Source organism: Mobula birostris, chromosome 3, assembly GCF_030028105.1.
Source record: "Mobula birostris isolate sMobBir1 chromosome 3, sMobBir1.hap1, whole genome shotgun sequence".
NCBI classification, from domain to species: domain Eukaryota; kingdom Metazoa; phylum Chordata; class Chondrichthyes; order Myliobatiformes; family Myliobatidae; genus Mobula; species Mobula birostris.
In genome coordinates this window covers 228,747,946-228,760,916 of record NC_092372.1, presented here as the reverse complement: position 1 = coordinate 228,760,916, position 12,971 = coordinate 228,747,946, and the positions used below count along the sequence as shown (strand labels likewise).

The window sequence follows — 12,971 nt, the reverse complement described above, 5'->3', positions numbered from 1 at the left end:
CACCTCACCCATGGCCAGCGAGGATAAAAATAGTTCTGCAAGGGGTCCCTCAGTGTCTAGTCTGCACTCAGAAGGGACTAGCTCACTGGGCAACAGTCAGCATGGACAGGTCGGGCCAAAGGACCTGTTTCTGAGCTTTGTGACTCCCAGGCACTGGAGATTTGTCCACCTTTAAAACTTCAGTTTCTAAATTCCCTCACAATGTCTTTCATGACAGTAAAGAAACAGCCATTTATCAAGGACCAATGGCTTCATGTCAGAAAAGGATACTTATTTTCAATGTACTTACTCTTATCCCGATGCACTTATGCTTGGGACCTCCCGTATCATATTTGCAAAAGCTATTTCACATTCGTTTTTTGCCCTCCTAATTTTTCAAGCGTCCCCTTTTACCCCCTTACTCCAAGTGGAGTCACAATCTTAGCTGCCTATACCTGACAGGCTAGTGCCTCTGTAATCCAGAACACTCTACTCTTGTGGGCCCTGGCCTTCACCTTCACTAACAGGAACATGCTGTCCCTGAATTCTTGTACTCCCACTTTTAAATGGCTCCCACCTGCCAAACATCACTCTTCAAACTCCTCCAACCAATACCTGACAGATCCTGTGTAATACCACCTAAATTGGCCTTGCCCCCAAATTGCCACCATCTTGTCCCTCCCTCAGCCATGCTCCTACAACAGCTACACCCCAGATGTATTAATCCATGCCCAAAGATCTGCCTTACCCATCTGACAAACAGTTTCTAGGCACTGGTGTAAACAGTTAAGCTCAGTCCTCCCTCACTCCCCGCTGTGCACCCTACTACTGTCACACACACCATTACAGCCAGAGTTTGGAGTTCAATTCCAGTGCCATCCTGGAAGAGATCTGTACATCCTCCCTGTGGAATGCAGGGGTTTTCCCCAGTGCCTTAATTTCCTCCCACAGTCCAAAGAGGAACTGGGCAAGTTAAATGGTCATTGTAAATTGCCCTGTGATCAGGCTAGAGTTAAATAGGTGGGTTGCTGAGTGGCGTGGCTCTGGCTCGAAAGGCCTGCTCAGCATTGCATTACTAAAATAATAGTGTCTTCGTCAAGAATCCTGATAAATAGTGAAAGGGGAGATGAGAATTCGAAGGCAGTAGAATCCAACTTCCCAAACCAACATGAAAACTGAAAACTGCAGGTAGGGTTGGACCAATTACAGACAAATAAATGGAAAATGGTCCATTGGCCCAGATCCATTGATGTCAATAGGAGTTAGCCCGTCTCCATTCCTCCAGTAATCCACAACCAGCTCCTTTGTTTTTGTGACATCGAGGGAAAGCTTGTTTTCTTGACATCACCGTGTCAGAGAGATGACTTCTTCCCTGTAGGCCACCTCGTTATTGTTTGGGGACCCAAGCCATCCCAATCACAATCTATTCCAGCTGCTACCATCCAGGAAACAGTACCGCAGCATAAAAGCCAGGACTGACAGGCTCCGGGACATCATCTTCCACCAGGCCATCAGACTGATTAACTCACACTGATTTGAGTGTACTCTATATTACATTGACTGTTCTATTTATTCTAAATTATAAATTGCACATTGAGATAGAGACACAACGTAAAGATTTTTACTCATGTATATGAAGGATGTAAGAAGTAAAGTCAATTCAATTCCTCAAAGGTGCAAGAACATCTCTAGTAACTAGAGACTGGTCAGTGTTTACGCTTGTAGCAGTTATCTCATGTACTGGAGAAATCGGGTCAGCTGATGGAAAAGGCTGGATAAGGAAGTGGTTGTAGATTTTAAGTGACAAAAAGTTAGTAAACACTTGAGGCTCAGAATACAAGGGTCAGTTGTTAATTTGAATCGAAATCCAGCACAAGGACAAGCAGCAAGCTCAAAACTGACTACTGCAGCAATAGTCAGACTACAGTACTGTACAATACTGCTGTAGGCATTGATTCATCTTTGGCATTCCCAAGCCTCTTCAGCAGCTACAAGACACATCAGGAATGTCTTGGAATGTCCTGGCCAAGCACAGTTCCAATGAACAGCTCAGTACCACCCAGCACAGAGCAGCCTATAATAATATTATCCACCATTCTGAAATATTCATTTCCTCCACATGCAACATGTACAAAATGGTCTGCAGCTGTTACCCTGGTGACAGAGCACCTTCTCGCTCCATCATCAAGGACACAAGCTTCACCCACAAGGCTATTTGCACTGTCCAATTTCATTCTCAGCTGAATTTTAATTGAATAGCAAGTAAAAATCGCAGGTTAAATATTCACATTAAGTAACAGCATCAAGGGTCTTCAAATCTAAAAGCATTTCATCCTTTGGGTTTCCACCTTCACTTGAAGCAGTATGGTAAACTGATTCAGTGACTGCACATCTACTTTGACTGGAATGTAGCTCAGACTCACCAGGAGTCTCTGGCCATGTCGTTGACAAACTGGGGTTGGAAGAAAATGAATCTCAAGGTAGTACAGGTATAAGGTAACCTACGTACTTTGGGGAAGGCACTGCCATCACAGGCAATGCATTTGTAAAGGCACAATAAACTGAACCCTGACGGGTATTGCAGTTGTCCAGGGGACCCAAGGCAGAGTGGAGAGCCAGTGAGATTGCATCCACTGTAGACGTATTGTAGTGATAGGCAAATTGCAGCAGATCCAAGCTAGACAGGAGTTGATTCACAGTTCATCACAGTCGATGAAGTTGAGGCAGCTTAGCCTGCTTTCCTGAGGCAATGACATGGTTGTCCTTTTGAGGCAGGTGGGAACCTCTGAATTCAGCAATGAGAGATTGACGACGTCCTTAAATAGTCTTCCCAGTTAGTGACACAGGTTTTCAGTGCCTTACCAGATATACCATCAGGGCCTGATACCTTCCAAGGAGTAAGCAGTATCAGTGGAAGCGTGCAGGGCAAAGACTGGAGGTTAGAAGCCCGATGGAGGGTCGATGCCTGCAAGATTGAGATTCTAGGGCCAAGTACTGGAGATCAAGAGGGGCCTGCCCTGGGATTGAAGGCCTGTGTGTCAGAGGGGGTGGGAAAGGGGTCTGATTTGGTGTTGTCTTGTCTCACCATGTTGTTGCTCCTCGTGGTGTTGAACACTGTGGGCATTTTATATTGCCACTGGAATGTATGACAACACTTGCAGGCTGCCCCCAGCACATCCATGGGTGCTGGTTGTTAACACAAATGATGTGCCTCACTGTATGCGTTAATGCATGTGATAAACTTGAATCTGAAATCTGTTAAAAACCAGAATCATATTTAGCTTTATTATCACCAGCATGTGTCATAAAATTTGTTAACTTAGCAGCAGTTCAATGCAATACCTGACAATATAGAAAGAAGAGATCAAAGTATATACATATTAAATAATTAGATTAACAATAGTGCAAAATTATATATATATATATATATAAAAACACAAGTGAGGTAGTGTACATGGGTTCCTGAATTGCGGAGTACGTGCCTTCAGGCCTCCTGTACCTCCTCCCTGATGATAGCAATGAGAAGAGGGCCTGTCCTGGGCGATGGGGATCCTTAATGATGGATGAAGCTTTTTTGAGGCATCACCTTTTTTAAGATGTCCTCATTGCTGGGGAGGCTCATGCCCATAATAAAGCTAACAGTTTACAAATTTCTGCAGCCTTTTCCAATTCTGTGCAGTGGCCCTTCCATACCAAGTGGTGATGCAACCAGTTAGAATGCTCTCCGTGGTACACCTGTAGAAATTTGATGGTGTCTTTGGTGACATTCCAACTCTCTCAAACTCCTGATGATATCTAGCCACTGTCATGCCTTCTTTGTAATTGCATCAATATGTGAGCTCAGGATAGATCCTCAGATGTTGACACCCAGGAAACTGAAACTGCTCACCCTTTCCACTGCTGATCCCTCACGGAGGACTGGCGTGTCCCCTCGACTTGACCGTCCTAAAGTCTACAATCAGTTCCTTGGTCTTACTGACACTGAGTGCAAACTTGTTGCTGCGACACCACTCAACTCATGATCTATCTCACTCCCGTACTCCACCTCACCGCCGCCTGAAATTCTGATCTATCTCACTCCCGTCCTCCACCTCACCGCCGCCTGAAATTCTGATCTATCTCACTCCCATACACCACCTCACCGCCGCCTGAAATTCTGATCTATCTCACTCCCGTCCTCCACCTCACCGCCGCCTGAAATTCTGATCTATCTCACTCCCATACACCACCTCACCGCCGCCTGAAATTCTGTCAACAATAGATGCGTCATCGGCAAATTTACTGATGACATTTAAACTGTGCCTAGCCACACAGCCATGGTGTAGAGCAATGAGCTAAGCTCACAGCCTTGAAGAGTTGACTGTCAGTGAGATGTTATTTCTGATCTGAACGGACTCTAGTCTCCCAGTGTGGAAGTCGAGGATCCAGTTGCAGAGGGAGATAGAGGCCCAGGTTTTGGTGCTTTTTGCATTCGTGGTAAAAAAAAGTCAGAATGCAGTGGCTACAAGACCTTGGTGGTAACTAATGGATGATCATTCCAAATCACTGATAACCTCATTTATAACCAGGGTGGGTGTATTGGGCAAAAAAATAGTTCATTGTCAAAATGCTTTGACTTTGAAAGTCATTTGTATTCAGTATAAAACACCACTCAATTTCAAACCCCATTCTAGCTGCAGGAAGTTAGATTTCTTCAGTCAGACAAACACTACGTGGGACATTCCCTCCCTGATCAATTCCAGTACTGCTTGCATTGCAGCAGCAGTATGACCACAGCACTTCCTAAAGCTTCCCTTTTAACCAATGTACAGTACATACCCACTTCTACACCTCCAATATTAAAACAACCAGTGTAAATGCTTTTTTCTACAAATGATCACACCCAGTTCTGTCACCTCTGTCATTTGGCGACAGCTCCCTTTAAAGAATGGTTGCAGTGACATACTCCTCCAACTCCACCAAGGACAGTCCCAAGCCCGGCTACAAAAGGAGGAGGGTTGGCCATGGGGCTAGCTACCCCATCCTGTAAAAACCCAGAGCTACAGAAACACCAAGAGAGGCTCAAAAGAGCGGAAAGTCCATGGAAGCCACAGGGCCTTTCAATCTTCTATCAGGACCACCACCAAACTGGCCCAGGACACAGGACTGGCAAGCTGCTGTCGGCAACCTCTGCCCCAGTAGCAGATGGGCATTAGAGGGAGATATGCCCTTCCATAAACTCAAGAACTTCTTGTACAGTTCAGAAAGCTTGTAACAGTGGTGCCTGCTCGGAATTTACTGTTGAGTTCCACTGCTATCTTCAACACCCCACCCCCCCAGCACTAATGCCAAGAACACAGAGCTGTACAGTACCATCAGCTCCCTACAAAACAAGTCTCTTCATAATTGCAGGGGATTTCAATCATTTACTATGTTTTTTTTATTGTGTTCTTTACGCTTGTTGCATTTTTTTTAAACTGCATTGGAGCAACAATCATTTCATTCTCCTTCACACACTCGTGAGCTGCAGAACTGACAAACTTGAGGCTTGAATTCCATCCTTCCCTCGTGTGACAGTTGGTAGAGAGATCCCACCACACCCCACTTTCCAGCACTGGCTCTGAAACACCACAGATCAACACTTCACCACACACTGAATATTTATTTTCAAGCACTGCGATGTAGTCTCTGGTAACAACTTCTCCGAGAATCACCACCTTGGTGGAGAGATGCTAGTTGCTGAGATCCCGTGAGTAATGCTATCGCAGCTTAGCTCCTGGTAGGGTCACCCATGGCGGTCAGGTCAGGGGGTAGGGGGTCCCAGACGAACAGCGATCCAACCAAGACCTCAACAGTGGAGCTGATGGAAGATGGTAACACATCACAACAGCAGTGAAGGCAGAGGAAGTCCCCAGTCTTTCACTCTATGCCACTGGACCCTGACCCCAGTCTGTCAAAGTCTGTGTGATGCCTGCCCATGAATCAGCCTCCCCAAGTTACACAACAGGCATTCTCCATTAACGGAACAACCCCAGGGGAGAACATTATACTTGAGTTAGGTGATTGCCTTTCTACCAACCGGCACAACTTGCACAGAAGATCCACCACAGGTATCATTACAGAACCTGCTCCAGCCCCAATTCAGCCCCTCAGGCCTAATGCATATTCAACGATAGCTATCACCAATTTCCATCAATGCATCATTATCAATTCACTACCCCGCTTGGTATTACTGTTCAGTAATAACACACACTACAGGACTTTCCCTGCAGGTAAGTGTTCATTTTAAACTCTACTAACACCAGCAAGTGATACCGGGAGAAGTTACCATCCCCCTTGATCCGAGTATTCACACTAACCCATTAAAGTCTATAACCCAGCTGTCAATAAACATGCCTGCAGACAACCCAACAGGAAACATTACCCCAGCTTCCATTCTCACTCACGCCACAACACTGTTACAGATCTGATTACACTGCCCTTGACAGCAAGGACTTTAGACCCACGTATTGCCCATAAATATTACAGTACACTAACGTTGCTGAGGTCCAATTAACCACAGAGTAGGAACACCTGCACTTATTCCTATAGCAAGGACAGCAACATCTATTTAATTGACCCTGTGTAGTCTCCAGGGAGGGGTCGCACCTTCGGTGAAGGGGCTTGTTGCGTCCATTCCAGGACAGTTCACTCCCCTTTGAGCCCCACTGGACACTCAGCTATCAACTGTGGTTCCAAGTAGCTGTTTGCCGGTGTCAGTGGCCACGTCCGAGTACGCCACTTTGACAGTCGGACTAAAGCAGGTGAGGGTAGCCGACGTGCTCCATACCCTGGTGAGATTGGGACGTGTCTGTCTCAGCATGTGAAGTCAGCTCTGGCAGACTGGGCGGATGAGATCTACAATGAGATCCAACAGCCAGGAAGGTGGCTCTGCAAAACTCTACGGGGAGCGAAGGGCACAACAGAAGATGTCATGGTTATCCACTGCAACCAACCAAGGCCCCAGTTTGTGCCAACTACTCATACCACTGAGCCCAGACTTCGAGCTCAAGAGAGTGGAATTTTCCCAGTGCAATGGCTTTTCCATTTTAAAGCCCCTCCTGCACATCGACCTTGTCAGATACGACAGACAACCATTTACTTGACCCTAAACTTAAGAACCGCAAGAGGAACAAATGCATTTGTCCCCATAGCAACAAGTCCACCACTTACTATTTTAAAATCTTTTCACAATTTGTTCTTTTTTTGCACATTGGATGTTTAACCGCCTTTATGTTCTGGATAATTTTATTGGCCTCTACCGAGTTCCTTTGATTTACAGTTGACTGCAAGATGACGAACCTCAAGGTTGTATGTGGAATACATACTTTGACAATGGGAATTGAACACTTCTGCATCTACTGAGTTGACCCTGCACCAGAACAGGCTACCAGTCCTTGGCCCTAGTCTCAAACCCGGACTTACAGACATCAGGGCTCCAACCCAAAGTCTCTGGTCAGCATCCGTGTTCGACAGTTGCCTTCCTTAGCAGACCGTGTGCATCTGCAGAGTACACAGTTGTATGGCCTGTAATGGCAATGACTTCCCAAAGTCAAAGTAAACTTATTTCCAAAGTAGATCACAAGTGACCACATACGAGATTCCTTCAGTTCCAGTCCCAGTTTGCCAGCGATATGGCCAGGGAGCAGAGGTGTCCGCAGCTGGATTTAACAGTAGCTCTCCGAGGAAGCTGCAAACTCGGCCGGCTCCATAATGGGCACTGGCCTCTCCAGCATCCAGGAAAACTTCAAAATGCAACATGAAATGAAAACCTGCACTGTATCCTAGCAGTGCTGCACAACCCCCCCCACACCACCACCATCATCACAGACACTGCACACTGTCCATAACCGCCCCCCCCTTTTCACCAGGGACACTGCACACTGTCCATCAACCCCACCCCTGTCACCAGGGACACTGCACACTGTCCATCAACACCACCACCACCCCCATCCCAGGGACACACTCCCCCCACCACCTTTTCACCAGGGACACTGTCCATAAACCCCCCCCCCTTTTCACCAGGGACACTGCACACTGTCCATAAACCCCCCCCCCCTTTTCACCAGGGACACTGCACACTGTCCATCAACACCCCCCCTTTTCACCAGGGACACTGTCCATCAACCCCACCCCCGTCACCAGGAACACTGCACACTGTCCGTCAACACCACCCCCATCCCAGGGACACACTCCCCCCACCACCTTTTCACCAGGGACACTGTCCATCAACCCCACCCCCGTCACCAGGGGCACAGTTGACTGCCCATGAACAACCTGCAACCTGCCAGAGACCCCCCCCCCCCATGTGTCTGCAGCCCTGCCAGGTGATGGACATCACCGTCCCGTGTCCCGGCAACACAACCTCCTCCCCCCCAGTGGCGGTGGTTGTATTTAACAGCAGCCATGGCAGGTTACGGATCCCTCTGGACCCCGGGCTCGAGGTAAAGGCCAAGCGTGGTCCACCAGCCCCCCTGCCAGGGCACCGACTCCTAGCCCGGGGCATTGGGCCCACGCCTACCTGCAGGGGCTGCGACGCCCGAGGCCGCTCGGGCCTCGTCCTTCTCCTCCCTTATCCGGTAGCGGGCTGCCCTCAGGCTAAGGCGGGCCGCCACCAAGCGCCGTGTGCCGGGAGTGAGCCCGCCGCTCTCGGGCTGGAGGAAGGCCGCGGGTGTGAGCCAAGCGAGCGGAGTCGCGGAGCGGCCCGGGGCACCATCACCGCCCGCCTTCCCACGCACATCGGCCCGTCTACTGCTGCTGCTGCTGTCGCCGCCGCCGCCGCCTGATCCTAAACACCCGACTCGCCCCTTTAACCGATTTCCTGCCGGCCGACAATTAACGTCCAAAAAACCCAGCGGCCGCCACTCCCGCCCAACCGTCGCCGCCTTTAAACACAAAGCGGCGAAGTACACGCCCACCCCTTTTATTGACCATTCCTAGACGGTCTTGCCTTTATATTCTTCCATGACTGGATTAAATTGCCGTCAGTCAACAACGAGGCCAGAAAATCCAGTCGTTGATTGATTCTCGCAGTTGTCGGTCAAGATGGATTGTGACGTCTAGTGGATTGACATGGAACAAACCAATTCTCACCCTTTACTTCTTAATATATGTGACTTAGGAAGCCGTGATTGGTTTATAATTCCGTTCGGCCCCTTCTAGGTAGCTCAACTTCTTGCAAGAGTCGGAAGTCTGAAATAAAAGCCAAAAGCGGAGGTACAAAGTACTGCAATGGCTATAATCTGGAGCAAAATCAAACCAGTCATGGTTCACTGGAACCAATGACCACCCCTCTGCCTCCGTAGTTGATGCCCAACAACACCTGATCACAAAGTGGACAAGACACGAGATGATTGTGGACTTCAGGAAGGTACAGGTTGATCACTCTCCATTGCACGTCAGTGGCTCTGCCGTGGACAGAGCGCAGAGCACAAAGTTCCCTGGTGTGCACATAAAAGCCAATCTAACCTGAACCCACAACACCTCCTCACTATTCAGGCAGCATCTACACTTTCTGAGATGGGAGGTGCGCGACGCTCCCGGCCCCCATTCTGCAGGAGCACTGTTGAGACTGTCTACATCATTGTGTGGTACGGAAGCTGCAAGGCATCGGACCGCAAAACCCTACAGAGGACAGTAAAACCCTACAGAGGAAAGTAAAAACTCCACAGAGGACAGTAAAAACCTCATAGAGGACAGTAAAACCCTACAGAGGATGGTAAAAACCCTACAGAGGACAGTAAAAACCGCCGAGAGGATCACCGGGGTCTCCCCCGCATTGTTGACATTTACCGGGAGCTTTGCAGACAAAGGGCCTGAACCATTGTGGAGGACTCCTGACACCCATCCCACAATCTCTCTGACCCACTACCGTCAGGAAGGAGGTTCAGGAGCATCAGGACTAGGGCTGGCAGACAGGGTGACAGCTTCTTCCCTCAAGCTGGGAGACTAATGAATACCCTGTCATCACCGAGATCTCGTCACTAGGGCTGCGAGCTGTTTACCTGTGCTGCACACTACGTGTATTTTGAATTATATTTTATTAACTTATTTGTTTGATGTTGTGTGGGTGCACCGTGGTGGCGTTTGGTTGTCCACACGTTCAGTTAGATGACAATAAACTTGAACTTGATTTGTTGAGTTGTTTTCTTGGCGAAAATCTGAAGTAGTTAGAAATGTTTGTAATCTGAGCAGCATCTCTGAACAAAGACAGGAGTGAAGCACACAGCAGGGAATTACAAACCCATAGGGCAGTACAAACGGATGGGGAAATGTGTGTGTGTGTGTGCAGCCAGGCGACGGGAGGGAGCTCCCAAAGGAAGACTTCCTGTCTATATTCAATAAGGATATAATTGGCTTATTTTTGTCCTGTCTACTGAGACAAAAGGGTTTTATTTGCATGCCAATCAGACATCATTTCATCCCTAGTTTAATGTCAAAGTACATATCTGTTACCATATACCACACTTCCCATACATTGAGATAGTACAACAAGAAAGCACATTGACATCGACCTTTACCTCTCACCTCCAATCTTCTCACTTTATCCCCCCACCCCTCGCCTGGTCTCACCTATCACCTGCCAGCTTGTACTCCCCTCCTCTCCACCAACCTTCTTATTCTCACTTCTTCCCCCTTCATTTCCAGTCCTCACACGAAGCCTTGGCCCAAAAAAATTGTCTGTTTACTCCACCCCGCCCCCCAGCCTGACCTGCTGAATCCCTCCAGCATTGTGTGTGTGTGTGTGTTGCTCTGGATTTCCAGCATCTTGTGTTTTTGCTGAATTTAGTGTAACAGAGAAAGTCCTGGGGCCATGATGACGTCAATTGAGAAATCCGGATTGCGTCCTGATCGTGTGAGAGGTCCATTCAGGGCTCTGCTGGCAGTGGGATAGAAGTGAGGTGCCCTGAGCCTGCCGGTACGTGCTTTCAGCCCAGTGGGAGAGGGGCGAAGCGAGAATGCCTCGGGCGGTGGGCCCTTTGATTATGCTGGCTCTTTTCCAAGGAGGCAGGAAAGGTCAAGGCAGGCGTGATGGACTCGTCTGAGCTGTGGTGTTGGGCGAGCAGAGGGTATTGGTGGAAGCATGTGTTCTCCTGATGGAGGAACGTGATCAGTGGTGTCTGCAGGGATTGGGACTGGAGCCCCCTGCTTCGCCTTGTGATACCGTTCATTCACTCACTGCGCGCCGTGCCATATGACACAGGCAACCATGGTCTTTCCATGACCATGATTGTTCTTGGCAAACTTTTCTGCAGAAGTGGCCTGCCATTGCCTTCTTCTGGGCAGTGTCTTTACAAGACGGGTGACCCCAGCCGTTATCAATACTCGTCAGAGACTGTCTGCCTGGCGTCAGCGGTCACATAACCAGGACCTCTTGCCTAACAAATCTGTTAGAGTTCTTCGAGGATGTAACAAACAGGGTGGACAAAGGAGAGACAGCGGATGTCATTTACTTGAATTTTCAGAAGGTATTTGATAAGGTGCCACACGTGAGGCTGCTTAACAAAATAAAATCCTATGGCGTTACAGGAAAGATACTGGCATGGACAGAGGAATGGCTGACAGGCAGGAGGCAGCGAGTGGGAATAAAAGGGGCCTTTTCTGGTTGGCTGCTGGTGACTAGTGGTGTTCCTCAGGGGTCAGTATTGGGACCGCTATTTTTCACATTGTTTATCGTTGTGATGGGATCCTGAATTATCCCTTATGAAGTGTGCTGTTAAAAAAAGAGAGAGAGAGCTGTACAGCACAAAACCTGGTTATTAAGAGAGAGAGGGAGAGGTGAAGACTGCTCACAGTTTGTTTGGGATTTCTGCAAGGACACTGCCAGCTTCTGAGTTCTTACAGAGAGAGAAGGGAGGAGCTACTTGATGGACAGCTGGTGTTCAGCGTGCTGAGATAAATAGAAGGTCAGCTGGTAGACCTGCAGACACATGATTTTGGACTGGATCAGCTTTGTTGTGCCCACAGAAAGGTGGGTTTTTGGAGGATCGATCAGGATAATCAATCAGTGGCTCTCGCAGTGTGGAAAAGATGTGACTGGTGGGAAGTTATTAGTGTGGCCAGTTCTCGCCTGGGTTGATAACTCCACCACATAAAACGGTCCTCTTGTTGTGGTCACATTCGGTGACTTTTAAAGGATTTTTGAGGACAACGGGAAGAATTGACGGCATCAGCTTACTCGAACAACCACAACACCTCTCTCTCTCCATCACTACTCAACTCAATACCACGAACTGAACTTTACTCATCACCGTAAGACTATATCCATTTTACCCCTAGGCTTGAAGAAGCTTGGTTTTTATATATTTACACACACACACACACACACACACAAACACACACACACACACACACACACACACATATATATATAGAAAAATTACTAACCTGTTTGATAAATCTGAATTTTATTACTGCATTGCGTAGTTACTAATAAACAAGCATTAGTTAATAGCAATACCAGACCCCAAGGTGTTTTGCATTTCTGCTGGTTCTTTAACCCGTCACGAGGTACGTGACAGTCATTGATCTAGATAATGAAATTGATGGCCTTGTTGCGAAGTTTATGGATGATGTGAAGACAGGTGGAGGAGTAAGTAATGCTGAGGAAGCAATGTGATTGCAGGAGGACTTAGACAAATTGGAAGAATGGGCAAAAAAGTGGCAGATGGAATACAGTGTTGGGAAATGTATCATAATGCATTTTGGTAAAATGAACAATAGTGTGGACTATTATCTAAATGGGGAGAAGGTTCAAACATCAGAGGTGCAGAGGGACTTGGGAGTCCTTGTGCAAGGCTCCCAGAAGTTTAAATTACAAGTTGAGTCTGTGGTAAAGAAGGCAAATGTAATATTGGCATTTATTTCAAGGGGAATAGAATATAAAAGCAAGGAGATAATGCTGAGGCTTTATAAGACACTAGTCAGGTCACACTTGGAGTATTGTCAACAGTTTTGGGCTCCATATCTCAGAA

At 47.7% G+C, this 12,971-nt stretch overlaps 1 protein-coding gene across 1 annotated transcript in view; it reads right to left on the bottom strand.

The window, feature by feature from the left end:
* LOC140195630 (repressor of RNA polymerase III transcription MAF1 homolog) overlaps nucleotides 1–8,901 on the bottom strand; it is a 54,768-nt gene extending 45,867 nt beyond the window's left edge. Inside the window, exon 1 of the mRNA XM_072254302.1 lies at nucleotides 8,519–8,901. The gene's annotated coding sequence lies outside the window, so the exon portion shown is untranslated. The remainder of the gene's footprint in view (nucleotides 1–8,518) is intronic.
* Between the last annotated feature and the right edge of the window lie 4,070 nt (nucleotides 8,902–12,971).